The sequence below is a fragment of the Cibotium barometz genome, chromosome 35, assembly GCF_041138505.1.
Source record: "Cibotium barometz isolate CiBa-2024 chromosome 35, ASM4113850v1, whole genome shotgun sequence".
NCBI classification, from domain to species: Eukaryota; Viridiplantae; Streptophyta; class Polypodiopsida; order Cyatheales; family Cibotiaceae; genus Cibotium; species Cibotium barometz.
In genome coordinates this window covers 39,540,240-39,556,848 of record NC_141080.1, presented here as the reverse complement: position 1 = coordinate 39,556,848, position 16,609 = coordinate 39,540,240, and the positions used below count along the sequence as shown (strand labels likewise).

The 16,609-nt window shown below is 46.1% G+C and overlaps 1 protein-coding gene across 2 annotated transcripts in view; it reads left to right on the top strand.

Moving 5' to 3' along the window:
• The window catches only part of VPS15 (protein kinase family protein / WD-40 repeat family protein), a 148,074-nt gene that overhangs the window by 27,783 nt on the left and 103,682 nt on the right, over positions 1-16,609 (top strand). The gene's annotated exons all lie outside the window — the stretch shown is intronic.

Sequence of the window (16,609 nt, the reverse complement as noted above, 5' to 3'; positions counted from 1 at the left end):
AGTGAGGCGCCTTCTTCCCATGCAAAGGATTGGGTGTGGTAGGTGGGGTAGGTGGCCAACCCCCACCCCACATGCTATAAAAGGGTGCCCAGGCCAAAAGAGGGTGCCCACACTTATAAAGTGTCCACCTACTTTTAATGAAGTATGAAACCTGTAAGTTATAAGGCTTATAACTTAAAACTCTTATTAAAATAAGGATTTCCCACCTGTTCACACGCCACAAAACCTGTCAGAAGACAAGGCATTCCACGGCTCACGGGAGGGCGTCCCCGACCCCTGAGCTAGACACACATGTTAGGCATGCAAACGAAACCAGTTCACGCGAAAACATTTCAAAGGCAGGCAAACATGAGTGCACAATGCAACATTGTTAAAGGATAATCTCCATTCATGTACTTGCACAATACTTGACATTTCCGGGCACAAACAGGCCCACCGGAAAGTCAATTCCAGGTACACACACAGTGTACAATCCACCCGTCCCTGGCACTACGAATCACGCCGTGCCAGTCCTAGCGGTGGTAATCTAGAAACATACACCGTGTGCAATCCACCCGTCCCTGGCACTACGAATCACGCCGTGCCAGTCCTAGCGATGGAGCACCACTACAGAGTATGCTCATCCAGAGCCCAAAGCTCACACAAGAAGATAAGAGGACCATTAGATAGCTCAATGGTGACAGTACCAAGGGGATAGTGGACACTTGGCTACATAAATGGCAAGTCCATTTTCAGTTTCATCCATATGACGATGGAAAAAAGATCCAATTAGTAGCAGGTTTCCTCTCAGGCAAAGCTTTGCTTTGGTGGAAGGAACTCAACCCTAAACCAACGACTTGGGCACAGTTTGAAGACGTCTTCAAGAAAGAATTCCTCAAGAAAGAGGATGACTATGATGTTGTTGCCCGGTTTACTACTTTGACCATGACCTCGCAGAACCTCACTTATGAGGTCTATCTCCAGAAATTTAGGGACTTGCAGATGAAAGCTACGAAGATGGATTCCACAACTCTTTTGGATTTCTTTGTAGCCGGTTTACCTGACTTATACCGTTTACAAGTTAAAAACAACAAATGCAAAACTTTGGACGAAGCCATTCATTCCGCTCGTATCTATGATGATACAATGGTCTCTTCCAAGTCTAAACCCATTACCGAGCAGGCACAAAAGGAAGTTCTCCGCACCGATGGCTAGCACGACAGAAGGAAAGTCTTCGGACCAATCTTCGAAGAATTCAACTTCGACACTAGCGAAGAAAAAACGTCTCCTCAAGGCTTTGAAGCTCAAGAAGAAGGGACGTTGCTTCATCTGCGATGAAAAAGGACATATGCGTAACGAGTGCCTGAAGCAAAAGGGTGGAAAGACCAACGCAGGACCCAAGCCAAAGGCAGCTAACCAGTTGTCTTTGACAGGTACGTCAGTTACTGTACTTTCTCGCCCTAGTACATGTTCTGATTGTCTGTTCAACTCTAAAGTTTTTGGCTTGCATGATCTTCTCTAAGTTTATGGAGAAGTGAATTTCCATAGAATCCACATTCTTCTAGACCCTGGCAGCTCACACAATTTTGTTAATTACAAACTTGTGCAGAAATTGGGTCTTGACACAACACCCTACGCCTACCTGCGGGTCGGCAAGTATGGGATCAAAAGGTGGAGACGTTACCGATCCGGATTCAGGACTACAAAGATACTCTGGAATGGTATATTATGCACCTAGAACATGTAGACTTGTTATTAGTGATATGCTTTGAGGCACCACTATCAAAATACCAAGTACATGCATGCTCTGTCAAACTGAGTGCCTGTGAAGACCAAGAGGCATCATAGCTGCATGTGAAAAAACAGTAATCCCTGTCCTCAACAAAAGAAGCAGTCTCTGGAGGAGCTTTAGGAGCATCATTAACAGACATCCCAGCTTCCTTTGCCTTCTCTTTGGCAATCCTCTTCCTACATTCCATGATGTAGTGACCTGGCTTCTTACAGTAATGACATTTGCCCTTCTTCTTGGGCTGTCCATCACCTTTCTTGGTATCCTGTGAAGAACCACCATCACCTGAATTTTGATTTGCACTCTTTGGCTGAGATTTCCCTTTCCCCTTTTGACCTGTAGTAAATGCTTGTTCAGCATTTGTGTTCATATTCATATTCTTCCTCATTTGCTCCTCTTGTAGTAAGAGAGCAACAAGTTCCTGATACTTGAGGGGTTCAACAGCATTCCTCATGCTGAGGTTCAAAGAGGTATGGAAAGCCAAGTAAGATCTTGGCAAAGAGTGCAAGATGGTGGACACAAGCTGTGTCTCAGGAATAATCTCATCCACATTGATGAGTTGCTCTCTCAAATCCTGCAGCTTGTTTAAGTGGCTAGACATATCATCTCCTTCATTCATCTTCTGATTTTCCAGCTCTCTTTTCAAAAATGAGATCCTAGCCTCATTACGAGCAGCATACATTTGCTCCAAAGTCACCCATGCATTCTGTGAAGAGCCAGTTGAACGAATATGAGGTATAATGGACCTCTGAACTGACAATGCAATGAGTGACAAAGCTTGTGCATCCCTGGCATCCCATGTCTTTTGAGCATTTGTTCTCTGAACAGGCAATGGCTGTCCTGGAGCCTGTACCTGTTGTCCTCGTCCACGAGCACCCCCTTGGGGAGGAGTCTCTGGAGCCAATGGACCTGGACGTGGTTCATCACCACTAACAAAATCCCAAAGACCTTTTGCCACAAGCACATTTTTGAGCATAAAACTCCACAAGGAGTAGTTCGTGCCATCCAATTTGTCTTCCTTAGACAAATATGTGAATACATCACTTTGCTGTTGATTTGCCATTATGCTTTACGCACAATGTTGTACCTGTTTACCAAAAAACCCAATAGCAAAAAACCCTGATAACAACTGTACTCCACTGAATACAGTTCACCCAATTCTGCCTGCACTCTCAATCCTCTGAATGTGCAGCTCAATGCACCAATGACTGAGTAGAGCAGCAAATGGCGTACACAATGCCAAAATGCCCCAAAAATGCCCAAATTTGCTGCACCCAAACTGTGCAAAAAACCTGTATATTTTCTTGCTAGAAAATCTGCCTGTTGTGCCTGTATATTTTCACAGAGAAAATTAAAGTGCCCAGTATTCAAAACTTGTAATGCTTACCAGCTGAGATTTCAACAGGTACAAGTTGACTGTAGTGTGCAGATACGTGGACTGTTGTACTGTGCAGGTACTCGTAGCAAGTACAGTCGACTGTATGCAGGTACAGTACGAGAGCAGTCCTCTGTAAGCAGGCAGGTAGAGTACGGGTACTGAGGCGACCACAGTACTGTGCAGGTACAGTCGGCGCTGAAGGCGTATGGCTGCGCAGGTGACAGTCGGCGCTGTCTGGGGCTGCAGGCGGCGTCTTACAGGTGGCGCACAGGTACACGTACAGTCGGCGCTGTCTGAGGCTGCAGGCGGCGTCTTACAGGTGGCGCACAGGTACACGGACTGAAGGCGGCGCTCACAATAGTTGTAGGCGACGACTGACTGATGCAGTACCCGACTGAAGGCGACCACGTTACTGAAGGCGGCGCACTGCTGCAGGCGGCGTTGGCTGAGCTTACTGTACGGGCAGGTACTTTTGTACGGGCAGCAGCAATACAGAGCTTCAATGCTCTGCTGAAGGCGGCGCAGACTGTGTACGTATGATGTACGGGCAGATGCAGCAACAAGTGTACGGGTAGTGTTGAGCAGAGCTTCAATAGCTCTGATACCAATTGAAGATAAACAGGGTTAGGGTTAGGGTTTACAGAAAGCAATCAGGCGTGGAAACCAAGGAGAAGGAGTGAACACGACTGCTGTATATCTCAATGAATAGAAAAAATCAAGTACAAGCCACATGATAGTGACCCCTAAAGGATAAGTGTTCACATGTCCGGCCATAAATGTGCCGGGTGGACCAAAACACTTATAAACTGCATATAAGTGAAACTGAACTAAACTGGGGGAAAAAAACCTCCACTAACTGAAGTAAAAAGTGCCCCAGTAACCTACTGATGATCACTAGCACTCCTCTGGGTGCATACACAGCATAAAACCCAACAATATCTATGGACTTTGTAGGGCCTCTACCAGCATCCACTGGATCCCGTAACACTCAGTGTTTTACCATTGTGGATCGCTTTAGTAAGTTCTGCATGCTCATCCCATGCAAGCATACGGCCACAGCCGAGGACGTAGCCCGTCTGTTTCTCAAGCATTGGTATCCAATTTGTGGTTTGCCTAGCACCATAACATCAGACAGAGATTCCAAGTTTACCTCGCATTTTTGGAGGGCATTATTTGAAAACTTTGGAACTAAGTTGCAGTTGTCTAGTGCATTCCATCCCCAGACAGATGGCCAGACAGAAATTTATAATCAGTTGGCCTTTGATGTCCTCAAGTCATACTGTCATGACCAGCAGTCCAAATGGGAGCACTATCTTCCATTGGTCCAAGCTATCTTGAACGACACGCATTCATCCAGTGTCGGACGGACTCCATATGAAGCAGCCTTTGGTCGCCGTTTTTCTTCTCTTTTGACGAGAATGGTGTCTCCATCTTTAGAGGCTAATAAAACCACGGAAGCATTTTCCGAGATCATTGAGTCAGTCAAAGACCGCTTGACCAAAGCTCAGGAAGCATATAGCAGACAGGTAAATAAATCTAGACGAGATGTCCACTTCAAGGAAGGGGATTGGGTCTATTTGCGTATCATGAAGCAGAGATTGAAACAAGTGGGCAAACGTTGTCCCAAGCTTTCATTCCGTAGTTTTGGCCCTTTTCCAATAGTTAAGAAGTGTCACCAATTGGCCGACCATTTGGTCCATTCCTACTTTTTGCGTCTCGTTCACTTGAGGCCAGGCCGGTGTCTCATGTGAAGAGGCCAGTATTTTGCTGACATGGACGGGAGCCAGACTGGTGCCACCCGTGTGTTAGCAGGATGGTGTCGTATGGACGGGAGCCAGATCAGTGCCACCCGTGTATGACCTGGACTGTGTTCGATCCATGGGACTGTCACGCCATGGAAGAGCCAGTATTCGTGCCGTGTTTTACCTATGGGACTGTCACACCTAGGGAAACTCGTGCCTGGAACTGTGTCTTACCTATGGGACTGTCACTCCATAGGAAGACCAGGATTTTATATTTTTTATGTCGTGCCAGTTTTGTGCCGACAGATATTTTGTACATGTTCCATGAACGGGAGATATGTCCATGTTACTTTTGCACATGCACACATATTTTGCATGCTTGAAACTGTTTTCGCATGACATGTATTCGTGTGTTTGCCTGCCTGACGTGTTACTTACTGAGCGGGGACGCCTGCCAGTGAGTCGTGAAGTCTGCCCTGTATTCTGACAAGTTTCAGTGCATGTGAACAGGTGGTAAGTATGTCGCACATGTTTGTTTTAATGTTTTAAATTCTAACCCTTTATTTTTATAAGGTTAGGGGTTCACATTCATTTAAAAGTGGGCACCCCCTTTGGGCACCCACTTTGGGGCCAAGGTGGGGAGCCTCACTTTTAAGTGAGTGTGGGGGTGGGCATGGTCACCAACCCCCACTAGTCCCCTTCATGCATGCGTAGGTAGGACTAAGGTTAACTACACTTCAGTTTTTATTAAAAGAGAGGGCCCTCTTCAAGCGTGGCATGGATCGCTTCTCTCTTACGTGAAGAACCAGGCGGCTATCATCCATCGCTTCTCCTCTACACGGCTGAAGTTCACCTTGTTGCTGCTGTACGGCTGCTCCTCCATATAGGCGGCTGCCTTCCCTGCAGACTGGCTGCTACTGGCGACAGTCTCTCCCTCTCTCCAGTCGGCTGGCTGCTGCGAACCACCCTCTACAGGCTGGCTGCGCCTGACTCCCCAAGGCGGCTGAATTAACTACTGTGCCCGCCTTCCCTACAGGCTGGCTGCAGCCACTTCAACTGTGCGCTGGTGTTAACTGCCGGCTGCGCCTGACTCTCTACAGGCGACCCTCTGCTGTTGGCTGAAACTACTCTACAGGCAGCTGTTTACTCCACGTTGCACTCTTCCAGGTGACTGGCTGTACTATACACCTGGCGGTTGCTTCACCATCCATACAAGAGGCTGCCATCTCTTCCTTTTACCACTGCTGCGCATACACCCTTCAAGGCGGCTGCTGTGTACCTGCTTACAACGTACAACCTCTGGCGGCTCAAGTTGTACTTAACCACAGCAGGCAGCTGTGCCCTTTGTGGTGGAACTTGTTTGGAGGTTCACCACGTGGCTACTCTTTCTCCAACAAAGGTGGTTTCAAAGACTACACAAACACTACAAGTTTTGGTCTTCTATCAACCATCTACAAGTAAGTGATTTTTCAGATTTGAGAAAAGCATTTAATGTTTAAATCTGGTAAGAGATTCGTCCCGCTCGGCCTACACCCGTTCGGTGCCGGGTTGTCCAAGCTATATGGGCGAACCTCGGTCCAAAGGTGCTGAGATCGGGAGAGCCAGGCGTTAGTACGAGAGCGCCTGTCTGTGCGTGGTCTCGGAACACCAGTGTGGTGCTCTCCGCGGAGTCCAGTGAAAGCACAGGACCGTAGTGATTGGACCACACTAGTGGTCGTTCTGCTCCAAGTTTTTCTACATCGAAATTCGAGCTTTTTGTTTAGTATTGTTTTCATATGTACATGGACATCATCTGGTTCTCAGAACCCATGGAGCATTGTATTCTTTAAATACTCCCAATAAATATATCATATATTGAGGGGGGGGTCGGCCCGTTCCGGCCCCAGTGCTGGTGTCCATCTTTCCATTTCTGTTCATTTAAAGTTCAAGTTATTTTAAGTTGTCCATTTCATATTTGTGGTTTTAAAGTTGTGCTATTAAACGTGTAGGTGTCCAATTGAGTCTTTCCCACTTGACGGGATCGGTTTCATTGGTATCAGAGCACGGTTGTTTCCCTCTTCCTAGTGGGGAAACGAACCTGTGTATTGGACATCCCGCTTTTAGCAAACTTTGAACACAATGGACAGCCAAGGCAACCCTTTGGAAGTACCAAATTCGAGGGGTCTCTCTAGTGCTTCTCGTGGGTCTGATGCCCTGCGAGGTAGACACAAGCCTCTTGAAAGGGTTCTGGATAGTGAATCCAAAGGTCAACTGTCTCCAGGAAAGACAGTTATGCTTGAACAAGACCCTGATGCTATGAGGGCTGAAATGGAACATATGAGAAAACTTTTGCAGGCTCAAGAGCAAGAATTGAAGTTTTTGCATGAAGATCCTCATCTGCAAAGTGCTATTGAAGCCAGGAAGGCTGATGCTATGGTTGATGTAACCTTTGAATCTATGGCTCGTGAAGTGGGCAAGAAACCAAGGGAGTTGGCACTTGCCTATCTCCTTCGCAAAGGTGATATCAAAGAGGGGGATGACGGAGAGCTAAAATTCAGAAATCCACCTCGTTTGAAGCATGGAGATCCTGCATCCCAGAGGCTGAAATCTTATATGCAAAATGAAGAGGTGACTGTCACCTCTCGACATGCATCTTCTCCCCAAGGCACTAAGCCTGACAGAAATATGTATGCCAGTGCTCATGGAGGGCACGAAAGTCACATGCATGCAAGATATGTATCTCATGGTGACAGGTCTGCTTCCAGGAAAATTTTGCCTTCTGAGTTGTCTCATGGAGAGACCATGCCATATGCAGGTAAGTCACATGCATCTGAGCTTCGAGTTCGTGGAGCACATGCCACCGTGCCCCATGAAGCTTCTATGACGGCCCATGGAGCCCATGCAGATAGGGCTACCCCGTTGGATAAGGGGAAAAGAAAAAGAGAGGACCATGAGCCTCATGCCAGGAAGCTCAAGGAGTTCAAAGCAGGTGATAAATCTGTCAAATTTGATGTCTTTCATGGTGAACATGATGCTTCTAAGGTGTTAGCGTTTGTGGCACAGTTCGACATTGCCTTTAGTGATGAGGATTTCACAGAAAAGTCGAAGGTGCGCCATGCTAGCATGTTTCTGAAAGGCACTGCTGCTCATTGGTGGATCACCGAAAAGATCACCAAGGATCCCATCTCTACTTGGAAGGAATTCAAAGACAGATTTTATGCTCAGTTCTTGCCACCCAATGCAGAGCAGAAGTGACTCCCTTCATGCTAATCTCTGAGGAGGAAAGAAAGAGGAAGTTTCGTTCTGGATTGCAACCTGCTTATAGATCGGGTATTGATTTGCACCCAAAACATACGTTGCAACAACTCACAGCTTCTGCCCTTGCTACAGAGCAATTGGTGCTCAAGATCAAGCAAGATCAAGGAGGTTCCAAGGCGAAGGACAAGGCTGCCCCAAATCAGCAAAAGGGTGGACAGCCACCTAAAAAGAACTTCCGGGAGCCTTACAAGGGTGGTAAAGCTGAAAATAAAGAACAGGGCCCAAGAAAGAACAAATTTGGATTAACCCCGGAGCAAAGAGAGCAATATGCTAAGGATGGAAAATGCTTTTCTTGTGGTAGCAAAGACCAGATGTTCCGGCAATGCCCAGATCGCAAACCAAAGCACGAGGACAAGCACACCAAAGCAAATGTTCATGCAGTTCCTGATGTGCAAGGTAATACAGGTCATGATGCTAAGGAGAGAATGGTTTGCAAGGCATGGGGGCAAGTTAAGGATCAGCCCGCACTCTTCATGTTTGATGACTGTGCAACTGACAATTTCATCTCTATGCAAATGGCAGCTGCATTGGGTATTGAGGTTGAAAACATGGGACCTCAGATTGAAGCCGAAGCTGCATTCATTGGTAAAGAGGTGCAGGTTACCCCTTTGATTGGGAAGTTGCGTATTCATATACAGGGCTACCTTGACAATGAGCATTTCTTAGTTGCTCCTTTGAATGGATGTGATGTATTGTTGGGCAAGCCGTGGCATCATAGGCTTGAGCCCCGCAAAGACTACAAGTCCAATATGATTTCTTTTATGCATAAAGGCCGCATGCACTTTATTGATGCTGGCAAAGAAGGGGATTCCATCCCAGTTGTATCACACATCCAAATTAATAAAGCAATGAAAAAGAGTCTTTCAGCGTACTTGGTTTTTGTGCGTGATAGTCTTGTGCCAAATCATCAAAATATGGATGCTATGTCTAATGATAGGCTGAATTTTCTTAATGCATTCAAAGACTGTTTTGCTGACTCATTGCCAGGTGAATTACCTCCCCAAAGGCCCGAAGATCATTACATAGATCTTGTGCCAGGTAGTTCTCCACCTAACAAACCCGCATACCGAGTGAGTGCTGCACAACAAGAAGAAATTATGAAGCAGGTTAATGAGCTTTTAGAGAAAGGTTTGGTTCAGCCCAGTTCCTCACCTTACTGCTCTCCTGTGCTTCTTGTTCAAAAGAAGGACGGATCATTCCGTATGTGTGTAGACTATAGAGCTTTGAACAAGCTTACCATCAAGAACAGATTTCCTATTCCACGTATTGATGATATCTTGGATAAGCTTGATGGCTCAGCTTGCTTTAGTAGACTTGATTTGAAGAGTGGTTATCACCAGATACGCGTGGTGCCACAAGATGTCCATAAGACTGCATTCAGGACAGCCTTCGGATTATATGAATTCTTGGTCATGCCTTTTGGTCTCACCAATGCTCCTGCTACTTTTAATCGTATGATGGATAGGATATTCCGATCCCATCGTAAGTTTACAGGAGTCTTCTTTGATGATATCTTGGTTTTCTCCAAGAATGAGCAGGAACACAGAACTCATTTGGTCACAGTGTTCGAAGAGTTGCGGAAGCATAAACTTTTCGTCAATGCCAAGAAAAGTGAGTTTTTCCTTTCAGAGATTCATTATCTAGGACATATTGTATCCAAGGATGGAGTTACAATGGATCCTGCAAAGATAGAGACTATTCGGAATTGGCCCGAACTGCAAAACGTACATCAAGTACGAAGTTTTCTGGGATTATGTTCGTACTACAGGCGTTTCATAAGGCATTTTGCTATGATTGCCACTCCTCTACATAATCTCACGAAGAAGAAAACTGTTTTCAAATGGACTTCAAAGGAACAGGATGCTTTCTTGCAGCTCAAGCATGCAATCATATGTGGTCCAGTATTGATAGTTCCTGACTTGCACAAGTCATTCGTGGTTGAATGTGATGCTTGTGGTGATTGCATAGGAGCTGTCCTAAATCAAGAAGGGCATGCAGTTGCATACGAGAGTCGTCGTTTGCATGATGCTGAGCTTCATATGGATATCTATGAGAAAGAGCTCTTGGCTGTAATTCACGCCTTAAAGATTTGGAAACATTACCTTCTTGGGGCTGAATTTGTGGTCAAGACAGATCATCAAAGCTTGAGATACTTTTTATCTCAAACCAAGCTTTCAGAGAAGCAAATGAGAATGGCGAATTTTCTTTCCATGTTTCATTTTCAGATTGTGCATACTCCAGGAAAGAAAAATGTGGTGGCCGATGCACTATCTAGGAGGCCTTATATTGCTGCAGTCTCAGTGGCCTCTCATGGAGATCTATCTGCTATGAGAGATTTGTATCATTTGGATGCTGATTTTTGCCATATATGGACTGATTTGATGGCTGGTCATTCACATGCCTCTTATGTTATCAATGAGGGTTATCTCATGAAGGATAATTGCCTATGTGTGGTGAAGGATTTGCGTCCAAAGGTTATGGACGAATGTCATGCTCCACCATACGCTGGTCATAGAGGTATAATGCCTACTACTCGCATGATTCAGAGGTACTTCTTTTGGCCAAGCATGCGTAAAGACATTGAGGCTTATGTGCGTGAATGTATCACTTGTCAAAAGGTGAAATTCGACACGCAAAAGCCTCCAGGTTTGCTTCAGCCATTACCTATTCCCTCGCAACCTTGGGAAAGTATCACGATGGATTTTATTATGGATTTGCCTAGATCCCAGCATGGGAATGATGCTATTTGGACTATTGTGGACAGGTTTAGCAAGCAAGCTCACTTCTTGCCCGTCAAGAAAACCATTAAAGCTGATCATATGGTAAAGCTTTTTCTTGCTAATATTTTCAAGCATCATGGTATGCCTAAATCCATTGTTGGGGATAGAGATCCCAGGACTACAAGCCTATTTTGGAGGGCTTTGTTTGATAATATGGGTACTAAGCTTGAGTTTTCATCAGCTTATCATCCCCAAACGGATGGCCAAAGTGAAGCTGCGAATTCAGCTGTGTTGGATTTATTGAAGTGTTATGTGGCAGATCAAAAGAGTGCATGGGAGAAGTATCTTCCACTTGTTGAGTTTGCCTACAACAATACAATCCATGCTTCCACAGGAAAGGCTCCGTTTGAGATTATTTATGGCAGAGTGGTCTTGCCACCCATCCTTCGTACCAAGGATGAGATTTTTGCTGCTGATGAATATGTTCGTGACTTGGATGTTACCTTTGGTCAGGTGCGCACAGCCATTGCAAGATCTCAGGATAAGCATAAAAAGGCTGCTGACAAGCATAGAAGGGACATGGAAGTCAAAGAAGGTGATTGGGTATTGCTCAAATTTGAGAAGGCTAGGCTTCGGAAGAGGCCAGGACGAGAAGGATCATATCCTAAGCTTTCTCCTCGCTATTATGGACCCTTCAAGGTGATTCACAAGATCAATGAAGTGTCATACAGGCTTGCTTTACCTAGTCATTGGAAGATTCACAATGCTTTTCATGTGAGTCTATTTCGGAAATATGTGGGGCCAGATCCTGATGAGCCTGTCACAGAAGATCCACCAGAGATTGAAGAGCTTGAGGAGATCCTCCAGCCAGAACAGATTGTTTTTCACAAGGAGAGAAAGCTACCTGCAGGAAAGCTTTCCAGGAGATACCTTGTGAAGTTTAAGAATTATTTGCCTATTGATGCCAAATGGGTAAATGAAGATTATTTTGCAGATTATCCGCAGTTGCTGCAGGCATATCTTGAGGCTTTTAAGTTGAGGTCAACTCTTTAGAAGCCCGGGGGGATGTCACCAATTGGCCGACCATTTGGTCCATTCCTACTTTTTGCGTCTCGTTCACTTGAGGCCAGGCCGGTGTCTCATGTGAAGAGGCCAGTATTTTGCTGACATGGACGGGAGCCAGACTGGTGCCACCCGTGTGTTAGCAGGATGGTGTCGTATGGACGGGAGCCAGATCAGTGCCACCCGTGTATGACCTGGACTGTGTTCGATCCATGGGACTGTCACGCCATGGAAGAGCCAGTATTCGTGCCGTGTTTTACCTATGGGACTGTCACACCTAGGGAAACTCGTGCCTGGAACTGTGTCTTACCTATGGGACTGTCACTCCATAGGAAGACCAGGATTTTATATTTTTTATGTCGTGCCAGTTTTGTGCCGACAGATATTTTGTACATGTTCCATGAACGGGAGATATGTCCATGTTACTTTTGCACATGCACACATATTTTGCATGCTTGAAACTGTTTTCGCATGACATGTATTCGTGTGTTTGCCTGCCTGACGTGTTACTTACTGAGCGGGGACGCCTGCCAGTGAGTCGTGAAGTCTGCCCTGTATTCTGACAAGTTTCAGTGCATGTGAACAGGTGGTAAGTATGTCGCACATGTTTGTTTTAATGTTTTAAATTCTAACCCTTTATTTTTATAAGGTTAGGGGTTCACATTCATTTAAAAGTGGGCACCCCCTTTGGGCACCCACTTTGGGGCCAAGGTGGGGAGCCTCACTTTTAAGTGAGTGTGGGGGTGGGCATGGTCACCAACCCCCACTAGTCCCCTTCATGCATGCGTAGGTAGGACTAAGGTTAACTACACTTCAGTTTTTATTAAAAGAGAGGGCCCTCTTCAAGCGTGGCATGGATCGCTTCTCTCTTACGTGAAGAACCAGGCGGCTGTCATCCATCGCTTCTCCTCTACACGGCTGAAGTTCACCTTGTTGCTGCTGTACGGCTGCTCCTCCATATAGGCGGCTGCCTTCCCTGCAGACTGGCTGCTACTGGCGACAGTCTCTCCCTCTCTCCAGTCGGCTGGCTGCTGCGAACCACCCTCTACAGGCTGGCTGCGCCTGACTCCCCAAGGCGGCTGAATTAACTACTGTGCCCGCCTTCCCTACAGGCTGGCTGCAGCCACTTCAACTGTGCGCTGGTGTTAACTGCCGGCTGCGCCTGACTCTCTACAGGCGACCCTCTGCTGTTGGCTGAAACTACTCTACAGGCAGCTGTTTACTCCACGTTGCACTCTTCCAGGTGACTGGCTGTACTATACACCTGGCGGTTGCTTCACCATCCATACAAGAGGCTGCCATCTCTTCCTTTTACCACTGCTGCGCATACACCCTTCAAGGCGGCTGCTGTGTACCTGCTTACAACGTACAACCTCTGGCGGCTCAAGTTGTACTTAACCACAGCAGGCAGCTGTGCCCTTTGTGGTGGAACTTGTTTGGAGGTTCACCACGTGGCTACTCTTTCTCCAACAAAGGTGGTTTCAAAGACTACACAAACACTACAAGTTTTGGTCTTCTATCAACCATCTACAAGTAAGTGATTTTTCAGATTTGAGAAAAGCATTTAATGTTTAAATCTGGTAAGAGATTCGTCCCGCTCGGCCTACACCCGTTCGGTGCCGGGTTGTCCAAGCTATATGGGCGAACCTCGGTCCAAAGGTGCTGAGATCGGGAGAGCCAGGCGTTAGTACGAGAGCGCCTGTCTGTGCGTGGTCTCGGAACACCAGTGTGGTGCTCTCCGCGGAGTCCAGTGAAAGCACAGGACCGTAGTGATTGGACCACACTAGTGGTCGTTCTGCTCCAAGTTTTTCTACATCGAAATTCGAGCTTTTTGTTTAGTATTGTTTTCATATGTACATGGACATCATCTGGTTCTCAGAACCCATGGAGCATTGTATTCTTTAAATACTCCCAATAAATATATCATATATTGAGGGGGGGGTCGGCCCGTTCCGGCCCCAGTGCTGGTGTCCATCTTTCCATTTCTGTTCATTTAAAGTTCAAGTTATTTTAAGTTGTCCATTTCATATTTGTGGTTTTAAAGTTGTGCTATTAAACGTGTAGGTGTCCAATTGAGTCTTTCCCACTTGACGGGATCGGTTTCAAGAAGATAAGTGATGTCTCAATGAAGTTAAAGTTGCCTGCCAGTTGGACAATGCATGATGTTTTCCATGTTTCTTGGCTAAAACCATATGTTGGTCCAGAAGTGTTTGATGTTTCAGATGAACAACAGCCAGACGTGGTAGACGAGGCATAAGTTATTGAGCCTGAACAGATCCTTCTTCATCGATGGAAGCATGGTTCCGGTCGACGGATTCGTCACTTCTATACGAAGTTCCGAGATCGAGGCACCCACGAAGCCGTATGGCTCGACGAGGAGTTCTTCCAGGAGTACCCCCAGTTATTGGCGGACTACTTGGACGCCATGAACTTGCCGCCAAGCTAATCAGGAGGGAATGACTTTTGAGTTTATGGCTCGAGAAGTGGGCAAGAAGCCAAGGGAGTTGGCACTCTCTTATCTTATCCGAAAGGGTGACCTAAAAGAGGGAGGGGATGGACAGCTTATGTTCAAGTGTCACATGCACTCTGCACTCAGTGCATGGTGACAAGATGGCTCATCATCAGAAGTGCAACATTTGTACAGTTTTAGAACCCAGTAGGATGATATTTGTCGTACGCCGTGACCCCATTGTACATCCTCAGTCCAGGATAAGTCAGGCACGAGCTACGTAGGTCATTCCTCAGCCTTAGTGGGTCAGTCAGTCAGTCAAGTCCCTTAACCCACTTGGAGAGAATCATTCATGCATGTAGAGTCAATAGAAGCCTTAGGGTTTGCATCAGAAAGCACTCTGCATCTTGCATAATATGCATACATATGCCCGTGCATCATTTAGAACATCCCCAAAGCCTTAGGGAATTTACTGGGATTTATCTGGTATTTTTCCCATATTTATTAGTATTTATTTATCATTATTTGCATTATTGGGCATTTATAAATATTAAGTTTATTAAATGACCAACCTCCAGTTAGTATAAATAGGCTTGCCTAGAGCCTCTTTTGCTCATTCAGTCTTCATTGTGCTAAGAGCTCTCCTCTCTCTTGCTTTCAGCCCAAGACTAATCCAGCCCTAGTGCCCATAAGCTTTCTTCTCCAGTCCTTGAGATCCATAGCTTCAGCCCAGCCCTAGGTGCCTGTCCTCAGCCTCTTTCAGCCCTGAATTCAGCATCAGTTCATGCCCTAGATTCAGCATACATCTTCAGCTCAGTTCCACGCCTGAAAACCAGCAGCATTCAGCCTGCATATCTGCATTTTGGTGCAGCCGTACAGCAGTCCATCTGCGTTTGCTCCAGCCATACAGTTTCCAGCCCTGAAATCATCTGTTGCTGCTGCGTTTCAGTCCATCAACACTCCTACACACCTGCGTTTCTGTCCACAGCAGAATCCAGCCCTGAAGCAACAGTCCACAGCAGTTTCCAGCCTTGAAACAGTTGTTTGCATCAGTGTCCAGCCTTCTGTGCATCATCAGCACATTCAGCAGTCATCTGGTGAAGGTAACTCAGCATTCATATGTGTTTTCAGCATTCTAACAGTGTGTAGAACAGTCCACCTTCTTCTTCTTTGAGCCTCAGGTGTGCAGCCCTTCCTCATGCCCTTGGGAGGAGTGCATAGGCTCGAGATCAAGTCATTGAGGTGTTTCTACAGCAGTGTACAGATCAAACATACTCCGATCCTCCGAGATCTTGCGTTTGGCTTATCTACAGTCCAAAGTCATTCTCTCTAAAGTAATAAAGCAAATACTATCTCGTTATCGGGATAGGGGGCCCTTCAGTGGGTAATTCGGGACCCAATCTGGTGTACAGTGTTCATATCTCTCTCTCTCATCTCTTTAAAGTTTGAAGTAAATGAAATGGATTGCTAAACTCACGAAACTCAGGATACAGAAGACGGTGTGAGCATATTGTGTGACAGGATCAACCAATACAAAGACTTCCGCTGCATATCACATCAAGAATCCACCCCATTTGAAGCATGGAGACCCAGCCTCTCAAAGGTTAAGATCATTTTTGCATAAAGAAGAAGTATTGGTCACTTCTCGCCATGCATCCACTGTTCATGGCACAGGAGGAAACAGATTCATGCATGCTGAAGGCCATATGGATTCCAAGTATGTACAGCATGGGGACTGGTCGGCATGCAAGCCAAAAGACCTTGCCTATTGAGTTGTCTCGTGGTGAGACAATGCATCTTTTCGCGAGGACACATGCAGTGGGGCCACAAGAACCAAAGACCCATGTCACTTTGCTTAGTGAAACACCTAAGATTTCCCATGAAACTCATGCAGAGAGAGCTGCCCTGTTGGACAAGGGCAAGATAAAGAGCCTCATGCCAAAAAGCTCAAGGAATTCAAGGCAGGGGACAAGTCAGTGAAGTTTGATGCCTATCATGGGGAGTTTGATGCTTCTAAGGTGCTTGTTTTTGTGGCTCAGTTTGATATTGCATTTAGTGAAGAGAACTTCACTGAGAAGTCCAAGATCTGTCATGCAAGCATATTTTTGAAGGGGAGAGCTGCCCATTGGTGGATCACTGAAAGACCACCAAAGACCCCATTTACACTTGGAAAGAGTTTAAGGACAGATTTTA